The 14,288-nt window shown below is 40.0% G+C and overlaps 1 protein-coding gene and 1 pseudogene across 4 annotated transcripts in view; both read right to left on the bottom strand.

Moving 5' to 3' along the window:
- Window positions 1–13,455, bottom strand: part of AP1G1 (adaptor related protein complex 1 subunit gamma 1) — an 87,255-nt gene extending 73,800 nt beyond the window's left edge. For all 4 annotated transcript variants that reach the window (XM_075537386.1, XM_075537385.1, XM_075537387.1 and 1 more), the window contains exon 1: window positions 13,137–13,455. The gene's annotated coding sequence lies outside the window, so the exon portion shown is untranslated. The remainder of the gene's footprint in view (window positions 1–13,136) is intronic.
- Window positions 706–959, bottom strand: LOC142432252 (small ribosomal subunit protein eS27-like; annotated as a pseudogene).
- Window positions 13,456–14,288: the final 833 nt, after the last annotated feature.

The following is a 14,288-nucleotide window of genomic DNA, read 5'->3' as shown; positions in this document are numbered from 1 at the left end:
GCCCCACAGACCTGCTTGGTTCCCTGCTTCATGCTGGTAGAGCCTGTAAATCTTTAGAGGGGCAGACAGCCTCATCTATCTTATGCACAGCAGCTGGAGGTTTCCAATCAGTCCAATAAGCAACACCTGACAGTGCCACCAGGACTCCTAGTAGAGCACAAATCAGTTCATGCTGCCTAACTCAGGTGGTATAATAGTTGCACGTTGGGCTGGGATCTGAGTGGCCAGTAGTTCAAAACGACCAGCAGCTCCCTGGGAGAAAGACTGTGTTTTCTACTCCCAAGTCTGGGAAGCCCACAGGGGGGTCACTATGAGTCAGCATTAACTCGGGGGCAGCAAGTTTTGAAGGGACCTTATAAATAGTTAAAATACGGATGGAAAAGTAATAGAAAAATTAAGTTTGATTTGTCAAAGTAGATCATAGATAAAGTATACTTCATTTTTCAGTAATGGCTAAATATTAGGACAAAAAGACACCCCCCAAAAAACAAGTAAATAGGATCAACATCCAATTTAACACTGATAAAAATGTTTTCTTTCCGCCTAGTATTAATATAAAAAAAACATCTTAAGCAAAAAAAAAAAATCTAAGTTTTCTCAATGATCAAATGTCACAAAATTCTTAAAACAATATCTTAGCTTTTTTTTTTTAAGCCAAAATGGGTTTATTAGAATGGCTTCCCACTCATCTCAACTCAGGGTCCTTTAGTGCTGCTTCCATCTGAAGGAGCATCCTTCTGTGAGCCTTGCTTTCCCTCCTGTAGGCTGACAGAGAACAGTAGAGCAGCCAACACAAAAAACTGCTGTTTGTGCATGGCTGGGGACCGTGGTGATTCTATAGCAGCCTGGGCATTTGACATCCATGAGTAGGAATTGGGGCTCTGCACCAGGCGCTTCTTCTTGTGTTTTCTCTTCTCCTCTTCGGGAGAGGGGTGAAGGAGATCCTTTGTGAGAGGCATGATCGCCGGGCAGTCGTCAGCGCCGGAAAGGAGTATTTTAGCTTTTTATAAGGAAATCTCCAGCCAGACACCTGACTCACTTGAAACTTGCCACATTCCACAACCACTGACCCATTCCTTTGTGATCAATCCCACAATCGTGTACATGTAAGGGGGCTTGGAACAGTTTATTTAAAAATTCCATTTTCTTCTATTATAATACTAGGTGGGGAAAAGAAAAAAATTATTGGTGTTAAATAGGATATTGATATTTATTTATTCATTCATTCATTTGACCTTTCATTCATTCATTCATTTGACCTTCCATGTTTGAAATCCCTTTACATAAGCTTCACTGGGTTTGCTCCACTGGACATCTCAGCCTAAGGTACCTTCTGTGCAAAAATGGAGAAGCCATACCACAATTGGACATCCCCTCACAGAGGGGTCACAGCCAGTCAGGGTGCTTCCTTCCACCCACTATGACCTCAATTCTACCTTACACATCAGATTGGACCAGAGCATGCACACTGCTACAGATAAGAGCCCGAAACACAGGGAATCCAGGATAGACAAACCCCTCAGGATCAACAAGGAGAATAGAGATACCAAGAGGATTAAGGGAGGGTGGGGGGAGAAAGTGGGAATTGATCACAAGGATCAATCTAGAACCCCCTCCCAGGGGTACGAATAACAGAAAAGTGGGTGAGGGGCGATGGAGGACGATTAAGATAGGAAATAATAATCTATAACTTATCAAGGGTTCGTGAGGGAGGGCAGGCAGGGAGCAAGGGAGAAAAAATGGGGAACTGATATTAGGGGCTCAAGTGGGAAGAGAATGCTGTGAAAATGATGGCAACATATGTGCAAATGTGCTTGACACACTGGATGAATGTATGGATTGTGATGAGATATAAGAGGCCCCAATAAAAATATTTTTAAAGTTTTTTAAGAAAAAGAATTAATATGAACCTGTACAAGACCCTAAAAAGCAAAAGTAATGTTGAAACATGCACATGAACAAAGTAGGATTGACACTTCCCAATTTAAAAAAAAAATACTATAAAGCTTCAGTACTGATGTAACAACAGACATGTGGACCAAGGAGATAAAATTGGGAATCCAGAAATAAATTCATAGATCTATGGTCAACTCATTTTTAACAAAGATGCTAAACATCGTCAATGGGGAAAAGGAATAGTCTCTTCAATAAACAGTGCTAGAGCCTCTACAATGCTCATCCTCCCGACACAACTGCTGAAGCCAAAGCGGGTGAACAGGTAAATGTGGTGAAGAAAGCTGATGGTGCCCGGCTATCAAAAGATATAGTGTCTGGCGTCTTAAAGGCTTGAAGATAAACAAGCGCCCATCTAGCTCAGAAGCAACAAAGCCCACATGGAAGAACACACCAGCCTGTGTGATCACGTGGTCCCGAAGGGATCAGTTATCAGGCATCAAAGAACAAAAAATCATATCATTGGCTGCACACCTCCATGACACAATCGCCGAAGACAAACAGGTGCATAAGCAAATGTGGCGAAGAAAGCTGATAGTGCCCGGCTATCAAAAGAGATAGTGTCTGGGGTCTTAAAGGTTTGAAGGTGAACAAGTGGCCATCTAGCTCAGAAGCAACAAAGCCCACATGGAAGAAGCACAACAGCCTGTGATATCACGAGGTGCCAAAGGGACCAGGTATAAGGCATCATAAATATATATATATACACACACACACACACACACACACACACACACACACACACCCCATAGTGAATGAAAGGGGAAGTACAGAGTGGAGACCCAAAGCCCCATTTGTCGGCCACTGGTGATCCCCTCACAGAGGGGTTTAGGAGAGGAGATGGGTCAGTCAGGGTGCGAGGTAGTACCAATGAAGAACACAGCTTTCCCCCAGATCCTGGATGCTTCCTCCCCCCAACTACCGCGATCCGAATTCTACCTTGCAGGACTGGATAGGGCAGAGGTTGTACACTGGTGCATATGGGAGCTGGAGGCACAGGGAATCCAGGGTGGATGATACTTTCAGGACCAGGGGTGTGAGGGGCGATACTGGGAGAGTAGAGGGTGAGTGGGTTGGAAAGGGTGAACCGATTACAAGGATCCACATGTGACCTCCTCCCTGGGAGACAGACGGCAGAGAAGGAGGGGAAGGGAGACTCCGGATAGGGCAAGATAAGACAAAATAACAATCTATAAATTATCAAGGGCTCATGAGGGAGCGGGGAGCAGGGAGGGATGGGGGGAAAAAGAGGACCTGATGCAAAGGGCTTAAGTGGAGAGCAAATACTTTGAAAATGATGAGGGCAAAGAATGTACGGATGTGCTTTATACAATTGATGTATGTATATGTATGGATTGTGATAAGAGTTGTATGTGCCCCTAATAAAATGTTAAAAAAAGAGAGAGACAAAAAATAAAAATAAACAGTGCTAGAGCAACTAGATTTTCATTGCAAAAGAATGGCACATAATCCATACTTCACACTGTATACAAAAACTAACTCAAAGTGTACCAACAATTTAAACTAAAACCATAAAACTGTTAAGCTTTGAAACCTAGTTTTCAACAATTCTTATACCAAAGGTATGAAAAAGAAACAAAATGAATAAACTGAATTTGATCAAATTTCTGAACTTTTGTGCACTGAAAGCCTTTAACAACAGAATAAAGAGACAACCTACAGATAAGAGAAAAACTGTTTAGGAATCCTATGTCTGAAATGGGTTTCCATCCAGAATATATAAAGAACTCCTACAATTCAACAACAAAATGACAAACCCAAATCCAAATAAATAGGATTTTTTTTTATTGGACTTGGGTAAACTATAGTTGATTCTTACTAGTTATATCCCAAGAAGCCACTGGTAACACTGAATTTTAGTGAATATTCAACCACTGCTCTATTAAAAATACAGGGCTACTCACAGTGTTTTCATCAACCAATCAATACATAATATTACATTATGTTTAATTATATTTAATTGTATTGTTTCTATTTAATCATTCCATTACCCCTGGGACTTGAAGCCCACCTACATTTTTCAGCTCTGAGATTTACAAAGCAGCTATTTTCCTCTGAACATGTATCCAACTGTCAGGAGGAGACATGTATAAAATGTGTTTGAATCAGAAGGAATAGGCATGTGCTAAAAATTATTTTTGTAACAGAATACTATATGACGATATGCTTTTATAAATCATTTTTCTCTTGACTTTTTTGTTTAGAGATAAGCCTTGTAAATACAATTCTGGTTCCTGTGCATTATTTAAGGAACCAAGGCGGTATTGTGGGTTGGAGATTGGATTACTAAACCACAAGGTCAGTGGTTCAAACCCACCAGCCACTCTGTAAAGAAAGGTAAGACTGTCTGTTTCCATATAGGTTCAGAAATCCCTTATAAGGTCATTAAGAAGTTGGAATGACTTGACAGCAGTGGGGTAGGAGTACAATATGTTGCCTTTCTTGTGATGATTTTATGTTCACAAACACATTTAAAATTTTAAATTACTGTTTTCACAAATACATTTTTAGATACCATTAATTATAAATACCTATCAAGGGATCTAGGAATCCCCGCTGGCTTAGTGATTGCATGTTGGGCTGCTAACCAAAGGGTCAACAGTTCAAAAAAACCAGCTGCTCCAGGAGAAAATATACAAGCTCATGTGCTTGACACAATGGATGCATGGATTGTCATAAAGAGCTGTAAGAACTCCCAACGAAATGATTTATTAAGTTTTTTTTTAAGTTACACTTTCAAAAACTCATAGGAGCAGTTTTACTCTGTCCTATAGAGTCATGATGAATTGGCATCAATTTGATGACAGTGAGTTTGGTTTTTTGGGTTTATCAAGGGGTGCAGGTGTTGAAGAGTCAAGAGAGACATAATCTGTTCCATTAATTCTACTCCTTCCTTGAATCCAGAGGGACACATATGCCCCACTTAATTTCACCGTAACAAGTTTTTAATTCCACTCCAGCGTCCAGAGGAACATTACATATGATGTAATCCTACCCCAGAATCCAGAGGATATATGTGTCCCATAAGATATGTATAAAAATCTGAATTCCATAAAAAATTTCAAATTTTCCTTGATTTAGCACACAATGAAAACACATGGTGTCAACAGAAAATGAAAGTAGAAACTGGGTCCGAAAGAGTTAAATTTGTCTTATTTAATATACATAGTTGATTCATTAACACTGAATCTGCCAACAGCATTTTTAATCATATCGGAAACTAGCTTATCTCTGTTAAGTCACACTTTGGAATTTGAGATAGCACTTAAGCAACACTCTCATCACAATTTTAAACAGAAAAGCCGCCAATGAAAAGCACAAGAATTAGAAAAATGTGACATTAAAAGACTGGACATTTGTTTTACAGTATGTGGGCCAAGACAAGAAAGCAGAATGTTACCTTGCTTACTCAACTTCAGCCAGGAACATGTGTTACAAGGGAGTCAATATTTCCACTCTTTCAAAAATGAACACTAAAGTGCTACAGAATGCTGGTTTTGGAATTACATAGGCATTTTAGCAGATAGGGAAAAAAAACAAAGGCAAAAGTCTTGAATAGACATTTCACCACAAAAGACATACAAATACCCCAATCAAAACATGAAAAGATATTCAAGGACATTAGAGAAATATGCATATCAAAACCACTTCACCACCTCCTGCCCTTACATTGAAAGACTAACACCAGAAAAAGACTTAATGATAAGGGTTTTACTTTCTAAACCTGAGAATAAACTTTATTGATATTTGATTCTACAAGTCACATGTAAATGACCTTCAACAGAATGCCATAACCTAGGGCCCCAGAGTGGCAGCACTAGCTAGGTGCAAACTGCACCAGGCAACTGTTGGAAGAGGTTAACAACAAAGAATATATAAAAAAAATTTTGCAGTACTGTATCATAAACTTGTTTTGTTTTTAATTAAAATATCCCTGTAGGTAGTTAAAACAACAACAAAAAATATTTCTTGTAAGTCCAGCTTGCATGTATCATCAATACACGGAAAACCAGAAGGCTAATTTATTTTTGGAACCCAACAACAAAGCAATCTAGTAAAAGCCACCATCGTTACCCAACTATAATAATATATTAAATTACATAGTTTGAATTGTATATGCTACAAGTGCTTCATGTTCTACAGTTAAGTATTGTTTTCATTTCAGTAGTCACTGATTTTGTCCAATTTCCTGGTTTTAGCTACAATATTGTGGTATTATTTATGACCTAATATCAGAAACTTTTTTGAAAATGAAGAAAATAAAGGGAAAAATGTTTTAAGACTTTTTACTCAGTTACTAATGCTTTCTTATAACTTTAATTAGTTACCACTAACAAATAATAATGTAATTCAATATAGAAAGATTTTACAAAACTGTTGGTTGTATTCATGTACACTAAGACATATTAAAATTAAGCAATTTATATAAGTATACATTTATAAATAATATCTACAACTATGTAACATAGTCTGATTGAAATGAAGAAGAAACCGTTACTAAGGTTTCTGTTCTGTGTGGTCCGGGACAGAAGGCAGCATGCGTTAGCCACACCAAGTCCAGTGATGTCAGTGGCACCCTACTTTTTGGCTCCATCATCAATCGACTATAACAGGCCTGGGTAACTGCGCACTTTCTCCATATTACTTTTACTCATAGCATGTCTTGTTGAAGTAGTACTGTGAGGCACTGTGCTATGTTGTCCAGTCAACTAACGTACTCACAGAGACCTTACAACACAGAATAGACCACCACCAGTCTCCAAAGGTGTAATAGTTATTAAAGTCTATGATTCACTCAGCAGAAGAGGAGATTGTCTGCTCCCATAAAGATTTTCTCAGAAACCCTATGAAGCAGCTCTACTCTGTCCTATAGGGTCAATATGAATCAGAGTGCAGTGAGTTTTAGTTTTAATTTTTATGTAAGCAGAGTTTGAATCAGTGACCTTGGACAACTAAAGATTTAAGCACACTTAGGGGCACCACCAGAGCCTCTTTGTTAGGTATTAGATTACATAACAAAGTGAGTAATAACTGGGCCAATATATAACCTCATGATACACAAAGACTGAAGCTGGCAAGGTTTTGTTAGGATCCACAATCAATGTTCATGGAAGCAGCACTCCATGATGTATTGCATTAGGCAAATCTGATGCACAACACTTCTTAAAATGTTGAAGAACCCAAATGTCATTTTAACGACTGAGGTACACCTGACCTAAGCCATGGCATTTTCAATTATCTCATATGCATGTGAAAGCTAGCCAATGAAAAAAGAAGAATGAATGACTTTGGATTATAGTGTTGGTAAAGAATACTGAAAAGTACCAAGGGCTGCAGGAAGAACAAATTTGTTCTGGAAAAAAGCAAATAGAATGTTTCTTAGAAGAGACATGGTAAGGCTTCATCTCACATCCTTTGAACACCTTATCAGGTGAAACTAATCCCTGGGCCAGGACATCATGCTTGGGTCACAGAAGAAGAGGAAGACCCTCAAAGAGATGTACTGACACAGCGGCTGCAACAATGGGCTCAAAGGTAACAACTGGAAGGGTGATGCAGGACCATGCACTGTTCCATTCTGCTCTACTTGGAATCGCTATGAGTTGGAAGCACCAGCAGAAAAGTTCAAGGATAAACAGAGAGCTACTTTAAAAAGTGATACACATCTTTGCCTGAGAGTATCAAGAGTAAAATTAGATATACCTGGTGAAAAGGAGAAAGAAAAGCATTCCTGGGATAGGTGTAACCTGTATAATGAGAATGAACAAAAGCACATGGAGTAATTAAGCAACAGTAAAAAATTCAGTGTGTGTAAACAAAAATAATACAGCCAGAAACTGGTAATGTCAAAGTATAAGCTACTTCCTTGTCCTACTTTCTTAAAAACAGCACTTATTCAACTTTCATCAAGAAAAGTTTCTAAAGAAAATGCAGAAATATATGGCCTCCTCTCTCACTGATAAGAGAAATGTTTAATACATGTTTAAAACAGAATATTTTATGATGGTCTTTGTTCTATCAAAAGAGTAGACAGATCTTCCAATACAGTTTTTCCCCTTCAACAACCATGCCAAAAGCCAGATCTACACAGATGGAAGTCACTCTGTAACACTTGCCTGTTTTTAGGTAGTTTTCCAAACTAAAAATCTCAAACCAGTGTTTCACCATACTTTAAAAAGTTTGATGCTTTCAACTTTACCAAAAAAAGTGAAGGGAACCAATTATTTCGTATAGACCACCAAAATAAAGTAATCTAAGAATTAATATCCTTTCCTTTGCTTCAGTTTCAAACTGAACAATTTTCCAATAATGAAGTGTAGTAAATACCTACATTGAATTGGGATGTAGAAACACTAATTAGATTCGATTTTGAGTTGTACAACTGTATAATCACTTATAAAAGCTTGCTCATATACTCAATATTGTACAGCAGCTGTAACAATCTTAACTTTAACCATCAGATTTGTGAAAAGGTAGCATTTTAAATTATTCCAGTTCCTAAAAGCTAAGCTCATATTTTTCTCTCATTTGGTAGCCTCAATAACCCAAAACATTAACTCAAAGACATAAAAAATGAAACACTTGGGAAGCTCAGCACCATACAAATATAACCAGATACAATTAGCAAACTAAATAAAGTTAGCAAAGCAACTGTGTAGCAGGTTACACTGTGACTATTGTACTTTAACAACAAAGAGGTATCAAAACTACTTGTCATCATTGTGGTAAAGAAAGTAGATGGTGCAGGGCTATCAATTCAAAGTGTCTGGAGTCTTAAAGGCTTGAATTCAAAAAAGCAGCCATCTATAAGCAAGGAGCCAACTAAAACCACTCAGAAGCGTATCTCCTTTTGTGATCCAAAGATAACAAATACAAAATTCGAATATTGTGAAGAGAAAATTATCAGAGCTAAAAGTATGAACACCCAAATTTGGAAAAGGTTATGGAGGACAGTGGGATCCCAAAACTCATCGGCAGACCCAGCAGCTGGCAGAGCCGCTCTAGCCAAGGCAAGAGTCCTGAACAGCCTTACTACCAGGCAGAGACCATTGCAATCAAGTTTATACGGGACTGAACTGGTACCAGGCCAGTGGTCTTCCCTATAGATAAACATGAATTAGTCCTGGGTGCAAGTATCTCTTAGATATCCCATGACAGAAATTTCTTCCCTGGCTTTTTGCATGTTGATGGGGGTCTTCTCCTTATTATGCATCACTTGTATTTTTGCCTTTATACTAATATGATCTGGTGTTAACCATTTCCATGGGTCTTGTCCTCCACTGCTTTCTATTGGGTTCCCAGCTGTGAAGCACAGGAGCAATGGATGTATGATGATAACAATTACAAGATGTTGTATCCCTACAGCAGATGTGAGGATGGGCGACTGGGAGTGAAGGGAGATTTGGGGAGTGAACAGTGAGGGTGGGAGGGGGAGGGAGTACTAGCACTGCTAGTGATTGCAGAGTTGCTTGAACTGTTCAATTGTATGATATGTGAATTATGTGCCAATAAAACTGCTGGGGTGGGGGGGACGACTACTTGCCTTCAAAATGTCTAATTATTCATAAAGTACAGAGGTCACATATATTTCTCCATCTTAAAAAAATAAGTTTATTGGATTTTCCATTGACAATAATTATAACTTATTAACTTTTTCCAATGATCCGAGTAACTTTTAAAAAGCAAAATGTACATGGAAAAGAGTATTTCTCAGTTCAACACACTATTCTAAACCCTGTCCTTTCATACTAAAGTTTTAGTTACTATGATTCAACAAATTTGGCAAATGTGGACATTTTTCACTTTTGGTCCTTTCAAACTTTGACAGGAGATGGTTCTAGCAACTAGAATTTAAGCCATATTGTTTTGCTACTCCTTCCAAAAAGCCCGAATTTAGTGCCATTGAGTCTGTTCTGACACATAGTGACCTGATCTTCCAGGGTTTCACATAGATAAAATTTCCTACCAAAAACAAACCAAAAAAAAAAAAAAAAATTCTAATATAGACATTTTGACTTCCACATGATTTCAAAAACCTAAAGCTAAGAAGTGTGGTTACATAAACCTATATGATCTCATTTTAAAATTGCTAACTACTTTAAATTTATTCTACTCTACATAAAAATGAAAGTCAAGAATTTAAACAATCCATAAAGCAAAGATGCAATTAAAACACCTAAAGCAACCAATTTTTAGTTAAAAACTGTTGCAGTTTGAAGACAGGTAAGAGTTTTCAATTTCTCTGAAGCTAACTCTGAGACCATTAAGTTCTGCTATACATACAAACTGCTATATATACAAATTTTGAAAAATTCTCATCAAATACAAATAAGGGGACTAGCATTATGAAAATCTGTTTTTGTATGCAGTTTCTCAATTCAATATCTTTAAAAATAATCTTAGTGGTTTGGGAAAACAATGACTCAACTTGTTTAATTTTGTATGAATTTGAAGTTTTCATAAAAGTCATTTTTAAAAGTATTTTTGATAAATAATGGATTAAGACTTTTTGAATATTGGAAGATTACTACCAGGGAGGGCACTACTGGCAATTTTTGTAGTTTATAGTGCCACTCTAAAGTTTACCATCAAACTCAAAGCCCCACATCAATGAAAATGATCAAAAACAGAAACTGCTGCCTAAAGAAAATGAATTGACTTTTCCTAAATTCTAGGGTTAATTTCAAGTGTAAATCCAACAGCCATGGGCAAAGACATTCAAGTATATGCTGATCAATTGGAGGTGACCTAAGCAGCATATCATTTACAAGGCAAACTCTAAAATTGAATACAAACCTAAAGATTGAATGACATTTAAACACTAGTACATTAACCATTCAGTTAGTGTTTGACCGCTCACTGCTAGGTGCAGTTCTCCAAGAAAGATGAGGCGATCTGCCCCTGCTTCAGGGACCCTCTGCAGGGAAGCCCTGGTATAGTGCTTATGCACTAGGCTGCTAACCTCGAATTCAGCACTTAGATGCCCTAAAGGGTAGTTCCACCCTGTTCCTATGAGGTCTCTATGACTCGGAATCACCTCCATGGCAGTGAGTTTGGCTGTTTTGTTGTTGGTGTTTTGGGCATGGCAATGGGTACATTAAAGTATTAAGTGAATGGTTAAAGAACACCTAAAAGCTCTAGCAATATTTTGTTTTAAACTTAGAAATGGAACATTTTAGCATAATCAATAAGAGGATACTTGTCAAAGAATGAGTATTCCATAGGTGTTTAGTGTTTAAACAGAAACCATAGGTTGCCAAACTTTTTGGCTTACTGCCTCTTATGGGGGGCGGCAATCTTGGTGCATCCCTGCCAATTAAAACTCTTGTACTGTAGCCCATAATCCAGGGTAAAGTGTAGGTATCTGCTTTTGCTGCCGCTCCAGATTGATCCAGTGCCTCCCAGGGTGGCGTGGTATTGTCCATTCTGGGAAACACCTGCTTTAAACAACAGTAGAAAAATACTAAACCTTTCTGGAATTTACAAACTCACAGAACTCATTTACCTAACAGTAGCTAATATTATTTTTGAAATTTTTCCTTAAAATAAATGTGAATGAGTCCTTTGAATATTAACAATGAAAACATTCAATATTCTAGCAAGACAACCTATGAACAGTAATTTATATACTGTCTCAATTCAATAACTTATTAAGGAAAATGTACTGACATAGTATCAAGCATATTATTATATATTAGAAGTATTAAACAATTTGACTCCACCTACATTTCTAATTCAAAACTCAGCAGTCACTAGACTACAGTCTCAAATAAGTTATTTCTCTTTTGCAGATATGAAAACACAGGCTGAGATGTGAAATAAGGATAGCTGAATCATACTTGCCTAACTTGAAATGTAAGCAACAATGAATGAATTGATTTGAAATACTTTTATTCAAGTATGCTACATTGCAAACATTTTACAAGTAGAATAAAAGTGGTGAGATTACAGGTACTGTAGGGCCCATATTTTTCCAGCACACTAAAAAAAGTTGAAGTCAATGCTTAAAACCCAACTACCCTGAGAAAACAGTACAAAAAGTTAACTCGTCTTTTAAAAAAAATTTTCACAATAAAGAGGAAAAAGAGAAATCACTGAACCACTCCAAAATCAGTCAGGAAGATCATTACTGCACAAAAACCTGAACGTTAAAAATCACTCGGAAATCTTCATCCCTCCCTTCCGTTTTTAATCTCTGTAACAATCAAGTTGCTCTTTTCCAGCTCTCTCAGGTTAATATTCTTCAAAGGCTTTCCATGCCCGGGGATATCTAACACCAACAAAAACATACCCCAAAAGCACCAAGAAACGCTCAATGTTCCGCAAAGGAAGGTAATCCACAAGGATGTAATTATTTGACACTTCCTCCTACACACACACACACAATTTGCTTTCCACACATTTACTAATTAATGAAGTACATACACTTTAACGGATCTTTGACACCAGGTCCTAACAGAGAACCACCAACCGTCCCAACTCTTTCAGGCAGTCGGAAAGATGGAGAGAATTAATAGAATATGACGTCCCAGGGACCAAGAGTTTGTGAAGGGCAACTGGTGTACTCGCAGGTTAAGTTCAAAAAAAAAAAAAAAACCCAGCCAGAAGATCACAAAACGGAATTGACAAAGAAGTTAGTCGGAAGGTTGGAGGAAGACGAGGTCCATGTCCGGTTCGGCGGGGAGGGCGTTGTAGGGACAGACAGCAATTAACCCCATATCGGAACACGCTGAGGAGAGTCAGTGAGAGACCTGACGCGGCTCCCGGAGAGAAGAACGCGGATACGTGGCTCGGGGAAGCCGCGGGGGTGGGGCCCGCCCGCCCCGCTGCACCCCTGGCTCCCTGAAGGAGCCCTCAAAGAAGGATCGCACACCCAGAAAGCCAATGGGTTCAAGGAGGCCCGCCGCGGCCCCGCCACCCCACAGCACGGAAGGCAGCTACGTGCCGCGCCGCCGGCTCCCAACCCTCGGGGGCCGCCGTCCAGAAGTCGGAGCAGCCCCGGGGGCTCCGGGCCCCTCCTGGCCCAGCCTGCGTCCTCGCCTCTCGCCCCCCACAGCCTAGAACGGGACCCCTGGCGTTGACAGGACGCTTCCGGTCAAGTGCTCGCGGACACCACGGGCCAGAAGAAGCAATGCGCTCTCGGAGCCGAGAGTGACACTCACCGGCCCGAAACCTCGAAGGAAACCGGCAGCTCCGGGGGCGGCGGCGGCAGTGGCGGCAGGAACCGAACATCCAAAATGGCGGCTCCCTCGGCCTCACCACCGCTACGGCAGGCGGAGGGATCCTCGGCAGGGAGGGACGCTTTCGCGAGCTTCGCCCACTGCCGCAGAGGCTTCGCGTGCGTGTTCGCCTCTCCTGGGAGACTCCGGGCCCGGGAGAGCGCCTTCTCGCGCCCCTCCTGCCGGATGACCCAGGAAGTCGGGCGCTGCCAAGGACTATTTGCCACGGAGGAGGCACCTGCACCTGGCAGAGCGACGCACAGCGTCCCAAGGTCCGGGGCTGTCACTGATGACGCGAGACGCTGCTGCCGAGTCACCGCTACGAGGAGTGCACGCCAGAGCGATCCGGCCAGCCCCGGGGCTGGAAGACGTTGGTTCCGCGTGGGGGGCTGGGCGACGAAGGAGCGGTGGGGCCACCTGACCTGGGCGGAGCTGGGCAAAGTCACCGGGAAAGGGCGAGAGGCTGGGCAGGTATGGAGGGGGGGCGGGGGGGAGTGCGCCGAGTTAACCCTATAACGCCGAGCGCGACGTTTTCGTAACATTTATGTATTTCTATTTGTAATATATATTGATAACTATGAAAGTAAAGAATAAAAACAAATTTTTCCTGAAATTAAAAATTCAGGTGTTTAAATAAAAAAATTCAGGTGTTATTTAAATCTTAAACACGCCGAAGTCACAGGTTGTCTTATCATTTTTTGCGTGAAGAGTGAGCCAATGATAATGATACAGTCCAAGCACTCGAACGCCAGCACTGGGGACACGTGTTAAAAACTCGATGGGTCTTAGTTTCCTCCTTACATAAAAAATAGGGTTGACAAAATAATTATCTATAAATTATCAAGGGCTCATGAGGGAGGGGGGAGCGGGGAGGAAGGGGGAAAAAAGAGGACCTGATGCAAAGGGCTTAAGTGGAGAGCAAACGCTTTGAAAATAATTAGGGCTCCCTAATAAAATGTAAAAAAAGAAAAGAGAAAAAAATGATTAGGGAAAAGAATGTACAGATGTGCTTTATACAATTGATGTATGTATATGTATGGATTGTGATAAGAGTTGTATGAGCCCCTAATAAAATGTTTTTTTAAAAAAAGTAGG

The sequence above is a fragment of the Tenrec ecaudatus genome, chromosome 18 (assembly GCF_050624435.1).
Source record: "Tenrec ecaudatus isolate mTenEca1 chromosome 18, mTenEca1.hap1, whole genome shotgun sequence".
NCBI lineage: Eukaryota > Metazoa > Chordata > Mammalia > Afrosoricida > Tenrecidae > Tenrec > Tenrec ecaudatus.
This window is presented reverse-complemented; position numbering and strand designations above follow the sequence as displayed.